Source organism: Suricata suricatta, chromosome 2, assembly GCF_006229205.1.
Source record: "Suricata suricatta isolate VVHF042 chromosome 2, meerkat_22Aug2017_6uvM2_HiC, whole genome shotgun sequence".
Lineage (NCBI taxonomy): Eukaryota > Metazoa > Chordata > Mammalia > Carnivora > Herpestidae > Suricata > Suricata suricatta.
Genome location: NC_043701.1, coordinates 156,026,974 through 156,040,391, shown reverse-complemented (window position 1 = coordinate 156,040,391; position 13,418 = coordinate 156,026,974). Strand labels below are relative to the sequence as shown.

Sequence of the window (13,418 nt, the reverse complement as noted above, 5' to 3'; positions counted from 1 at the left end):
CAGATTAGTGTCGGCAGAGAACCTCAACACCTGTCACCCCCCTGGATGCTCCAACACAAGAAGTCTCATCCCAGTGGGAGGCTGCAGGGGTGCTCAAGGCAGCCCCAGCAAGAACAGTGAGCCCCACCAGCACTCCCCAAGGCAGCGGAGTGGTCTGGGCTAGCCTGCTTTGTGGCCCTCGGCGGATGGTAAAGTTACCCGGGTCAGCGGGATTCTGGTTACCCTGGAGCTAGAAGGAGGCCACCAATACCACAGACAGGCTGTAGAATTTGGCTGCTTCATGGAAAAGAAACCCATGGTATTTTTCATTTGCCAGATCATATAAACTGAATTTTCTGATTCCAGACATGATTTGGTTTGTGTTTCTGTCTTTGTGGTTTAATCTTGAGAAGAACCACTTACCTGCGGCCCAGAAGGAGCAGCACTATGTACCCGGAGAGGAGTCATTCATTTATCACCAGTGACTCGCCAGGAGAGAAAGCCATCTAGTTCATAAACACACAGGACAAACTGATAACTCTAAGATGCGTCCTGGCAGTAGCAACCAGCACAGTAATAAGGTGTACCATCCGCCAGCCCTTCCAAGTAAACAGACTGCTCTCATCTGTTATCTGTATGATCATCCTTGGGCTTGATGGATAGAATGATGTCTGCTTCACAGGGGAGGAAACTGAGCCTCCGAGATTTAGTAGCTTATTTAAATCCCACAGAGGGAGAACTGGGTCAGAAATCTGGTAGCACATTCCCGTCTGTCTGCCCGCCCCCCGGCTGGGATAGAGGACTCTCCTGACCAGCCCTTCTTGTAGGATCTGCGTTTGCCGGCCCCGGAATGCACACCGAGACAGAACAGATACGGAGCTCTTTCTAAATGTCCAAGCAGCCAAGTTTCCCAGTGCCCTGCCTTTGTTACCGTTCAGTCCTAGAGGCTGAAGATGAGTGTATTCAGGAATGTCGGTTGTGTTCCTTCTTTCACAGGACACGCATTACAGAGTGAAGGCTTTCTTTGGAGGTCACCAACTATGTTGGGACAAATCTGCCTTGACTTGAGTTTTGGAAAAGGAATATTAACGAGGTCCCTGTCTCCAAAAGGAATCCAAACAACCACTAAGTAGGAAGGTTATGAGGGAAACTTGCCGTGTTAAATGAAGTGGGGCAGGGGAGTGATGGTGGCTTCTGACTCTGAGATTTTATGATTCCACTCCAGACTCTCCTTCCCTTGAACTTGCGTGGGTGTGCATGCACTCTCACACACTCGCACACACGCCCACACACACACACTCTCACTCATTCATTCATACCCCTCATCCTCATGGTCTTTAGTTTAGCTATGCTGCCACCAGGTGGTAACTGAATGTCTTTGTTATCAGACCTTCAACTTTGCTCCCAATTCTCTTGAGAATTTTTTGTTCAAGACAGAATTAAACCATCAGTTTTCTAACTTTACTATATAAGAAATAAACATTTCTATTAAGAGTAAGCTTATGCAGACACTAAATAGGAATGAAGGCACGTCTCTCTTGGGTGGTTTTGGTATCACCCAATCTTTTTCTCAGTTCTTTTGTCCCTGTCCTTGCCTTCACAGAATTAAATTGTAGTCCTAGTGTTGCTCTGACTTAGATAATACATTTCATATGGAAAGCCTCTCCCAGGGACTAGTCACTTCCCTGAGGCTTTGGGTCCTAAAGCCTCAGGGGCCATTCCTGAGAGGCCCTTGTCCATTTGTTTCTAACATGATCGGCTTGTGGATTTAGTTCTGCTTAAAAAGCTCAGAGGCTTGGGCACCGGGCCGGCTCTGTCAGTGGTTAAGCATCCAACTTCAGCTCAGGTCATGATCTCATGGTTCCTGAGTTCAAGCCCTACATCAGGAATCAGGCTCTCTGCCATCAGAGCAGAGCCTTCTTTGGATCTTCTGTCTCTGCCCCACCCCCCCTCTCGCACACACGCGCTCTCTCTCTCTCTCTCTCTCTCTCTCTCAGAGATAAATAAACATTAAAAAATGTTTTAATTTAAAAATTGAAATAAAAAACACGTTAAAAAGAAAAATCTCAGAGGCTCGTCTTCCATCAGAGGAAAGAGCAAAAAGAGAAATGCTATATCTCGAGGCTGGAAACTGTAAACTCACATGGATCTGTAGTCCCTTCTAGAAGGCTGTTCTGCTTCAGGTGACTTCTGTGTTGCACTTTTCTTTTGCACCCCTGCTCCCGCTGCCCAGTTCTGTGGTTCAAGTTTGACTCAGCCCTAGCTAACTTGCTGCCTTAGCAGCCTCCTTGGTAGCTGGCATACTTGTACAGGTCACTTCCATCTGTGTTTTCTGTACCTGAGCTCTCCCATCATAGCCCCATCTGTGGTCTGGGCCCCCTCCCGAGCCGGGCGCCCTGTAGCCCAGCCATGTACGCTCTGAGCCCAGCTGAAGGATGATTTGTAAACAAAATTGCTTTTTTTTTTCATTGCATTTCTTTCTTTATTTTTTTAAATAGTTTATTGTCAAATTGGTTTCCATATAACATCCAGGGCTCTTCCCCACAAGTGCCCTCCTCCATTACTGTAAACAGAGCTGTTAAGTTACCGATTTGCTTCTGGAACACGTTGCCTTCCCTCCCTGCACCTCTTAGTCCCAGGAGTCTCCCTCCTGCCTTCGCTGAGACTCCCAGCCTCCAGTTCTCCCTCTAGGAAAGACTGGCTAGGAGAGCCAAGAAATGCCTTGCGGGCAGCGGGGCTAGAGCAAGTCATGGGCCTTACAGCAGGCAGCTCATTCCGGGCCGGGCTGGTGTTGTGCGGTCCCCGGCTGAAACTGACCCAGCGGGGCAAAGGGAGGCTCAAGGCACTTCCTGGCTTCTGTTCCTTTGTGTTCCTCCAGCTGTACAGGAACTGTGTCCGGGGTTTGGCACTTCGTGAAAGCATGCTGGATTGAGTGTTTTAAAAGCAAATAAGATAAAATCCCCACCTCCAGCAGTGGCCCTGCTGCCCTCTGGACCTGCATAGCCGTGCTTCACGCTCTCTGGGGGTGCTGCAAGCACATCGCTCTGCACCCTGGTTATGTATGTGCTTCTCTGCTTACCTGCTCCTGCCTCAGTCTAGGAAGCATGTGTCACCCACAATGATGGGCACAATAGGTACCAACTCTTTCTTGAGTTTGAGAGTACCAGAAAATAGAAAAGAGTTGACATTCCAGTGCAAAGACTTTCCTGAGAGGTGGTAGCGAGGCATCCATTAGATGTTCCCTCTGGCGGCAGTGACTCCGCTGATCTCTGGGCTGCTTTCTTTTCCTGTCTTGTTGACCTGAGCTCCTGCCGGTCCTGCTGCCTGGATTGCCCTTTTCTTTTCTCAGCGTGGAAGATGCCCAGATTCCTTCCCGAAGCCCAGACACCTTCGTGTCCATATTCATGTGTTTGTTCCTCATTAATTTGTCCATTCACACACTTCTTCGTTCAACAATACTTAGCAAACCTCTCGTGTGGTTAAGTCACCGTGTCAGGTGACGGAGAGTCAATAAACAAGACCACACGATCTCTGCCTCCCAGAGCTTTCCTTCTAGCAAGAGAGCTGAATATTAAAATTACCACATAACTAAATATGTAACTACAGAACCGTGACAGTGCCATCGAGGAAAAGGACACAGTGCCCCAAGAGGGGAGTATGGATGTGGGGAGTGGGGGAGGAGGGCGTGCGACTCAACAAGTCACGGTACCCGCTGCACCCCACTGTGAACCCTTCTCTAGCCTGATCCATGCCCTCCAGAGGGTCTGTGTGCATGCCGGGAGTGCTGCATTGAGGCTCTTGTCTGCATAAGAAATCCATGACTTGTTGCTGCCTTGCCCTTTCATCCTTAGCCCCTTCGTTTTCTTCTTCTTTTTTAATGTTTATTTATTTTGAGAGAGAAAGAACGAGTGGCAGAGGGGAAGAGAGAAAGAAAGAGGGAGAGAATCCCCAGCAGGCTCCATGCTCTCAGTGCAGACCCGATGCAGGGCTCGAACTCACGAACCGTGAGAACATGACCTGAGCTGAAATCGAGAGTCAGATGCTCACCTGACCGAGCCACCCAGGCGCCCACCTCCTTCCTTTTCAGGACTCACCTCCTTAGCAGCTGAAATTTCAGATTGCCATTTACCTTTTCTCTGTCTCTCCTCAGTTTCTGTCTCTGTTTGTCTCTGTCTCTATCTCTCTATCTCTCTCTCTCTCCTTCTCATCACTTCTCCATTAGGGTATAGGGAGGTTAGACCACCCTACCGTCATGGCTAGGAAAGCACTTTATTCCACCTGAGTGCAAATGGAACAAATCTGGCTTCAGGTCCTCACCAGATGCTTTACCATGCTGCTCCTTGCAGGCTCTGTTTTGGCTATGAAACTACTTGCGGGGAAAAAAATTCTTTTGGCCTGCTTTCAGGGTTTGAGAGCCTTTCCAGAAGAATAGCCTCTTAGTATCTGACATTTTACTGTATTAGATTCTCAGATTAGGTTTTATATTAAATTAACAACACATAATCTGGATGGAGTTTCCACTGCAACTAAGTGATCTAGATTTATGTCCCCTGCGGGGTATCATATGGGCGTCTTTGAAAATTCATTATTGCCCTTGACTCATTCCTTAATTAAGTGCCTGCCTAGGCTTTCTCTCCTCTGTTCAAGCTCCTTTCTTCCCAGGAATGGGTTCTTTCTGATTGATTCCTAAGTGAAGTACAGTGTGACTCCACTGCTGGCTCTTCCCTGAGGACTGTGGCCCCTTGAGTCTCCATATTATATGCATTTTTTTCTTTTTTGTCTCTGCTGAGATAAAAGCACTTTGCACTCTCTCCTTAGACCCGCAGGTTTCAGGGCTTTTTAGTTTATTTTTAACTGACATGCGGTGAAGGTTAAGTGCTTAGAATCTGAAGTACAAACCCTGAACATCCAGGAATGCAGGGATTTGTTGTTCTGCTTTTCTTTACAAAATGTCCTTTGTCTGGAAGCAGACTGCCTTCACCTCCAGAATTCTCTCTGTGTTTCAGCCACTCATGTGGTGCTCACTGTATCCCTGAGTTGTGTGTGCACATGGGGATGGGGAATTTAGAGTTTGAGAAGGTCTTGTTACTCATGAACTCCAAACAATTGGACGCTTTGTTTTTTTATCATTAGAAAGGTAGAAACTGTTATTACTAAAACTTACCACAGAGCAAACAGTGTTTGAAAATCATTTCATATGCCAGTGTCAGTTAAGTTGGTACTGAGTGCCTGAGGGATTGAGTGTGTGTTGAGGACTGAGTATGTGTTGAGTGTGTGTTGAGGCCACAAAGAATGCTATGATTGATCAGTGATGTTTGCCGTAAGTACAGAATAAGGACACGGAGGCCAATGTATATATCTGCTGTTCTTGGTCTAAGTCAAAGATATTTATGTTCAGTTCCATACAAAAAGAATCATTTACTTAAAAGTCATTGTTAGGTAACTTCAGTTAAGGTACTGCGCAATGCCTACATCAGGCCAGGGCTGCTGGGTCCGGTGTGGACATGATGGACTTGCTTGGTATGCTCTAATTGCTGGGTTCTTCTGCCCTTGTCAGCCCAGTGTGAGGAAGAAATTTGTAGCAGGCTATCTGTGCTGACACCTGGTCCTATCTGTGGGAGGCAGAATAGAGCCCCTGACCTGTGTATGGGCTAGACGATCTGGCAAAGGAGAATGAAAGTTGTAGGTGGAATTAAGGGTTGCTCATCAGCTGGCATTAAGATAAGGGGAACCTCCTGGATTATTATATTCACAAGGGTCCTTAAAAGTATAAGAAAGAGGGGCTCTTGAGTGGCTCAGTCAGTTAAGCATCCGACTTCGGCCCACATCGTGATCTCATAGTTCATGGGTTCGAGCCCCACGTTGGGCTCTATGCTGACAGCTCAGAGCCTAGAGCCTGCTTTGTATTCTGTGTCTCCCTGTCTCTTTGCCCCTTTCCTGCTCACACTCTGTGTCTCTCTTTCTCTCTCTCTCAAAAATTAAAAAAATATTTTAAAAATGTTTTTAAGTAGAGAAATTAGAAAACAGACCAGAGATGGCTCCATTAGAAGGACTCAATTCAGCTAATTTCAAGCCTGACATTGCTGGCCTCAACTATGGAGGAAGAGAGTTTAGTGCCAAGGAATGCACATAGAATCTAGAGGCTGGAAAGTGCAAGGGGACAGATCTTCCCCTAGAACTCCTGGAAAGAAGGCAGTCCTCTTAAAACTTTTAGCCCAGTGAGACTCATTTCAGATTTTCAAACTATAGAACTATAAGGTAATAAGTTTATGTTGTTTTTAGCCACTAAGTTTGGGGTAATTTTTTAGAGCACAATAGAAAATGAATACACTATCTAGGTTGCTTCAGTCTAATACTAGTATCCATTAATATTAGTGCTGAGCACTGTTGCTAAACATTTTGTAAGCATTGTCTCCATTGGCCCCTATGGTTTTCTTATTTATCTCCACTTTACAGATGGAGATATACAAGCTAGTGATATCAAGTATCTTTCCCAAGGACATAGAGCCAGTAAGGGTCAGAGCCAGGGCTTGAACCCAGTTCTCTAGGATACCAAAGTCCAGCAGGTAACCGCCGCCTCTGACCATGATATTGACCTGTGCTGGTCACTCAGCAGCTGGTGACCTTGCCTCTGTTGCTTGCCTGTCTTCAGCTGCAGCCTTTCTCTGACTTATGATTGTCCCCTGAATGCAGATGATTCACTGGCTCCGGCCCTGGTCAGGGTCTTTACTGCTGACCCCCAGGCTTTCTCCTGTGTCTGCAGGCCACCCTTCCCCTCCTCCCTGCACCGGCACCCATCATCCATCATGCTCTTCCAGCCACGCCTCACCTCCTCTGGATTTATGCTCTGTCTTTTTTTTTTTAATGTTTTTTATCTATTTTTGAGAGACAGAGACAGTGTGAGCAGGGGAGGGTCAGGGAAAGAGGGAGACACAGAATCTGAAGACAGGCTGCAGACTCTGAGCTAGCTGTCAGCACAGAACCTGATGCGGGGCTCGAACCCAGGAACCGTGAGATCATGACCTGAGCTGAAGCCAGACGCTTAACCGACTGAGCCACCCAGGCGCCCCACATGCTCTGTCTTTAAGATCAGCCTCTACCTATGATCTTGGCAGCATAGGATGGGGCAAGAAGGCACTGAAGAGCTGCTAGAATTTCTCTTTAGTGTTCGTTGCTAAGCCCATGAATAAAGAACATGATGGGCCTCAAGAAAGCACAAGATAAATGGGCGTGGGGCCCCCAAGTCAGGTCTGGACTGCATCGCAAAGCCTTAGCCAAGGAGGAGGGAAGCCTTCAGCTCTGTCTGTCTGGGACTTGATGTTTAGGAGCCAGGACCTAGAAAATGCCAAGCCTTGTGTGTATGTCTGATTTCCACACACAATTCCATTGTAAAGTATCGGCATTTGTTAATTAAGACTTTCCCCTTGCTTTAAGTATATTCAAATGTAAAAATGTTGAATGAGTATAATTCTTTCCCAGGAAATGTAATTCATGGGACATTTGAGAATATGTGGAGAAATTCAGATATTAGAATTAACCCATGAATATTTATTACTCTGAAAGAGACTTGACTTCAAACAGTTACTGATGAGAATAAATTTAGGGGTTGGCTCAGTTGGTTAAGTGTCCAACTCTTGGTTTTGGCTCAGGTCACAATCTCATGATTTCTAAGTTCGAGCCCCACATTGAGCTCCATGCTGACAGTGCAGAGTCTGCTTGGGATTCTCTCTCTGCCTCTCTTTCTCTCTCTCTCAAAATAAATAAATTAAAACTTTAAAAAAAGAATAAGTTTAAATTGAGTCCTTTTTAAAAAACTGGTCTCTGCTTAGTACCTGGATTAGCCTGAATATAGAATTTAATAATAAAGACCTTAGTAATAATAGTCCTGGTAATAGTAATAGTAATAGGAATAGGAGTTAGCATTATTGAGCACTTTCTCTGAGCTAGGCACTGTGCTAAGCACTTGGCCAGTTTCTCATTTAATACTCATGGCAAACCTATGAGATACACACTACTATTATCACCGTGTTACGGACGAGAAAGGAGAAGCTGAGAGGATTCAAACAACTTGACCCAAGATAATCATGGGTGAAGTTAATGTAACAGCTATCATTTCCCCTTCTGCTAGAGAATTTGACCTTTGCTTGACTTCTCAGTTCTGTTACCCTGGTAACCTGATAAGAGTCAAATGTCAACTATGTTTCTAGGCAACATATGCCTATGATAAAAATGACCCCTAATTGGTTGGTAAATTGCATCTGGAAGTGGGAGGAGCTATATGTGGACTACAAGTACCTGAAAGGGGCAGCGCACTCAGGGCTTCCCTGAGCTCAGTGACTCTGATGCGCTCATGAGGACCCTGGAAGGATGCCTGGGGGGTTGCAAGACGTGCAGCTCCTATGGTCCATGAGACTTTTCTCTCTGGGGTGGGGAAGCCCTCCACCTGCTGGACCTGGGTCTCATCTCCTTGCACATAAGCTGCTGGACTGGCACAAAGACCGCTCTTGAGGAGGGAGGCCACCTGGCAGTGTCCTCCTGGCCTGTGTCCTACATTCTCCTGAACAGCCCATCCATTCTGCATAGACAACCATGGTCATCTTGTGAGCCTCAACGATCAGCTGGATCTAAGAAGGTGGCGTGGTGTCAGACCGGTGGTGTTGCAGTCCTCCAGCCAGGAGTGGAAGGATCAAAATGGGGACCTATGCATTTTGACCATAGAGCACTTCAAGGAGGAGAAATAACTCTACTAAGAAGTCACAGGATTGATATTTAGAAGACATGGTCAAGGCATGATTATAAAGTAAAAAGATCTGTTGGACACTGGTGGCTCATTTAGCCCCATGTTGGTCATAATACCTAATGTGCGTGGCTCACATTTGGTGATTTGGTGGTGTAGGAGGACAGGGAAGTGGTCAGTGTACGTCATTCCTGGGGGTTGTGCTTCTGTAGTTTTCCCATTGCGTTTCCTCCTCTGTTTCAAATAGTCTCCCCTCCTCCTCTTCTCCTTCTCCTTGTTTTAAAAAAACATTTTTATTTTAAACCACCTTGAGAAAAGTTGCAAAAATGCTAGGGCTCCTATATACCTTTCATCCAAATTTCCCCAATATTGGCGTCTTGTATAACCAAAGCATAGTTAGTAAAGCCAAATTATTACTGCTACAATACCACCAAGTGACCTCTAGGCCTTGTTCAGATTTTCCCCTGTAGGTAGGATGCTAGATGCTGATGGGGTCTTAGATGCTTGAGCCTACAGCGGATCCCACAATGCATATAGTTATTTCTCCTTAGTCTCCTCCAATTTTTTTTTTTGAAGAATTTACTTTTAAGTCATTTCTGTACCCAACATAGGCTTGAACTCACAACTCCAACATTAAAAGTTGCATGCTCCACTGACTGAACCAGCCAGGTGCCCCATAGTTTCTTCCAATTTGTGAAAGTCCCTCAGTCATTCCTTGACTTAAGCGCTGATCAGTTATTTTGTAGATTACTCCCCCACCCCCCTCAGTTTCATTTGTCACATGTTTTCTGTGATTGGACCGAGGTGGTAACTTTTTGGAAAGAATACAATAGAAACAGTGTTGTGTCCTCCTCAGTGCATTGTATCAAGGGATCCTGATATGATATGTTTTATTTCTAGTGCTCATTCTTTTTATCTTTTTAATTCTTTAATCCACAAAACCCTAGCATATTAAGATGGGGTCATGGTTACCAGGGGCGGATGCCTGCATTCTTACTATGTTAGCATGTGAGGTCCAGCCAGAGCCACTCTTGCCACTGCCTGTTTCTTCCACATTTTATTTTCCAAATACTCTTTGTAGCTTTAATTGTGCATCTACCTCTTGGACATGGAAATCAGTTCTCTCAAATTGACCTTTGCTAGTGAAAATAACTAGGCTGTTCTATGACCAGTTTACCATTGTCAGCAGGGGTGACTGAGAAACTTGCATCCTGGTGTTCCCTACCTGGGAGGTTTGGTTATTGGTGATTGAGATCCTCCTGGCACTGTGCTGCCCAGGTTCTTGGAGATGCTGGAGCCTGAGAAGTGTTGCACCCGGCCTGTGGAATTTCTCCCTCCCATCATCTCTAGGGGTGTCGGATCCAAGCAAGTCTTTTCTTTGGGGTGTGTTCTTCTGTGTTTTATTGTTGTGTAAATAAGGAGTTTAAAAAGTTGGCTGGGTCAGGGTCTGGTGGCTGGGGTGGGGGTAGGGGTGGGGGTTCCAGTCTGTGATGTGGGTGGTTAGAGGGAGAGTAATACACAGTCCTCATCAGGTAGAGGAGGGTCCTGCTCACAGTAGGGCACACCCCTGTAGAAAACACCTTTCTTTCCAATTTCCTACTCCATGGGGAAGTGTTCCATAAAGCCACAGCTAAGTGAGGGACACCTGGATAGCTCAGTTGGTTGAGTGCCTGACTCTTGATTTCAGCTCAGGTCATGATAATATACTTCATGGGTTTGACCCCACATTGGGCTCTGTACTGTGCAGAGCCTGCTTGGGATTCTCTTTCTCCCTCTCTCTGCCCCTCCTCTGTTCATGCATTCTCACTCTCAAAATAGATAAATAAACTTTTTAAAAAAAAAACACTAAATGAACAGGAAATCTCAAATAAGTGAAATTTTTCAGGTCTTGAATTAAAAAAAATAAATTACATATGAGTTCTTATCAGAAATTTAATTTTTTTTATTAAAAAAATTTTAATGTTTATTTTTGAGAGAGAGAGAGACAGACAGTGTGAGCACAGAAGGGGCAAAGAGAGAGGGAGACACAGAATCTGAAAACAGGCTTTAGGCTGTGAGCTGTCAACAAAGAGCCTTACGCAAGGCTCAAACTCACAATTGAGAGATCATTGCCTGAGCTGAAATTGGATGCTTAACTGACTGAGCCACCCAGGTGCCCCAGAAATTTAATTTTTAAAATTAAAACACTTCTAGGTATGTTTCAGGATCAGTTCAGTGTCCCTAATGTCTGCAGTTTATAGAATTCGGCAGTGACAGGAGAGGTGCATTCGGAACCGCAGGGCTTTGGACTAGAGTATCAAGGTACATTATGGTCAGTGTCATGTCTCCACTGTGGAAGGAAACAATAAACTGAAAAAGGAGTTTTTCTTCTTCTTTGGATAATATTTAAGGTAACACAAACATGATCCAAGCCCCCTATTTCTTTATATTATTATTTTTTCAATAGCCTAAAAAACTAAACTCTAAAAGCGTGAATAGTGAAAAATCTTTTTCCATTCTTTGTCCCTCATATTTTTTGTCCAACGAAAACAGTGACCTTAGTTTCTTAGGTCTATGCCCAGACCTGCTTTTTGCATGTACAAGCAAATAAAAAAAAATAGAACCTTATTCTCCCCTTTATGGGGGCAATCGGCACTATATTGATTTTTTTGGATGTTGTATTTCTTAAAGACTCTGATTCATCAATACACATCTGTGTATTTCTTTTTTCTTTATTTATTGTCTCAGATTTTTAAAAATTATATATTATAGCCCCCTATGAATCCCTTCTGGAATCCAATTGTCCTCCCTCCCTCTCCAGAAGTAACCATTACCATGAATTCAACATTTATATTTCCCAGCACGTGATGTTGTTTAATCAGCCTTAAAACGTTATATAAGCAAAATGCCACCGACAATACTGAAAAGTCTGCAACTTTTCCATTCAGTCTAATTTTTTTTACAGTCACAAACTTTATATTTTGATTGCCAAAGGATTATTGAAGTTTGAAACAATGTCCAGTAAGAGCTATGCTAGGTAATAATGTAATATCTGGTCCCTGGAAAGTTTAAAATCAGTCTTTTTTTTTTTTTTGCATTAAAAAAAATCAATCTGGCAATTGATAGGTAAGCCACAATTTATTATTTTAATAAACTGAGATTATTTTTGCTTTGAAAATCTATTTGTACATATTTGATCATAATTACCTAGATCTTTAAAAAAAGTGTTAAAAAGCTTTCTGCATTCATGAAAGCCACACAAGCCACTGTGGGATAATTTGGAAGACAAAGAAAAGTGTAAATTAGAAAATAAAATGTTCATAATCTGTTCTACTTTAGAAATAGCCACGGCATACATTTTCATGTATTTATTTCCAGTCTTTTTTTCTATGTATATATAAATATTTTGTTTCAAAACTAGGATAATGTCATATGAAGTTTATTATCTTTAACAATGCTTCATGACCATGACCCTTTTTCAGTGAATATTCTTGGGAGATGTGATATAAGTAGTTGCATAGAAGTCTTCATACAAATTCACCAGATTGTATTTAGCTGATCCCCAAAGATCAAAGTAATAAGGAATCCCCAAAGATCAAAGTAATAAGGAAATAGCATTTGTGTGTATATTGATTAAATTCAAACCATTTTTTCTCAAAGTATACTATTCAACTTCAAATTACATATTTTGCCTAAGCAAATAAATAATTGTATATAAGAATTATTAAGTGAAATCTCTTGATAATATCGAAACTCTATTTTTAACACAAGGCTGAAATTTTGCTCCCAAAAGCGTACTTCAGAGTCATAAAATAATATGTTGGTTACTTGGGTTAGACTAGAAGCTACTGTGGTAACTGAATGATTTTCACACATAGTTTTGGTCTTCATGGGTTTATGTTTAATAGTGAAAACCAAAGAACAATGTGCTTCTTCCTTATAATCAGTTCCACAGGTGACCTAGACCTAGAGTTCTTGTTGATAAGTTGTTGAATTGGTTTGATTATGTTGTTGAGATGGTACTATATTGATAAAAATGGCTCAGATATGTTCTTTGTAACTGTTACATACTGTTCCATTGTTTGAGTAAACCACAGTTTTATCTATTCATTGTTGTTTTTGCTTTTAGTTGTTTTTTTTTGGCTGTTATAAACAATGGTATGGTTATACATTTTAAAATTAAGTCTGGGGCGCCTGGGTGGCTCAGGTGGTTAAGCATCCAACTTTAGCTCAGGTCATGATCTCATGGTTTGTGGGTTCGAGCCCCACAAAGGGCTCTGAGCTGTCAGCAGACAGAGCCTGCTTTGGATTCTGTCTCTCTCTCTCTCTTTGCCCCTCTATCACTTGACCTCTCTGTCTCTCTCTCTCTCTCTCTCTTTGTGTCTGTCTCAAAAATAAACATAAAAAAAATTAAAAATTAAACCCATTGTTTGAAATGCAAATGAGCATAATATCTATACCTTTTGAGCCCTGTGGTTCAAGAAAGGGCCTAAGGGTTGTGAGTGTTGCCTTCCTTCATACCTCACACTTACAAGGGGGTCCTTATTTTTTTTTATGTTTACTGATTTATTTTTGAGAGGAGAGAGGGTGCACGAGTGAGAATGTGTGCCAGTAGGGGAGGGACAAAGAGAGAGGGAGAGAGAGAATCCCAAGAAGGCTCTGCACTGCCTGCTGAGCTGAAATCAAGAGCCAGACCCTTAACCCGCTTAACCAACTGAGCCAC

General features: G+C 43.5%; 1 protein-coding gene across 1 annotated transcript in view; it reads left to right on the top strand.

Moving 5' to 3' along the window:
* The window catches only part of PIK3AP1 (phosphoinositide-3-kinase adaptor protein 1), a 118,795-nt gene that overhangs the window by 72,141 nt on the left and 33,236 nt on the right, over positions 1-13,418 (top strand). The gene's annotated exons all lie outside the window — the stretch shown is intronic.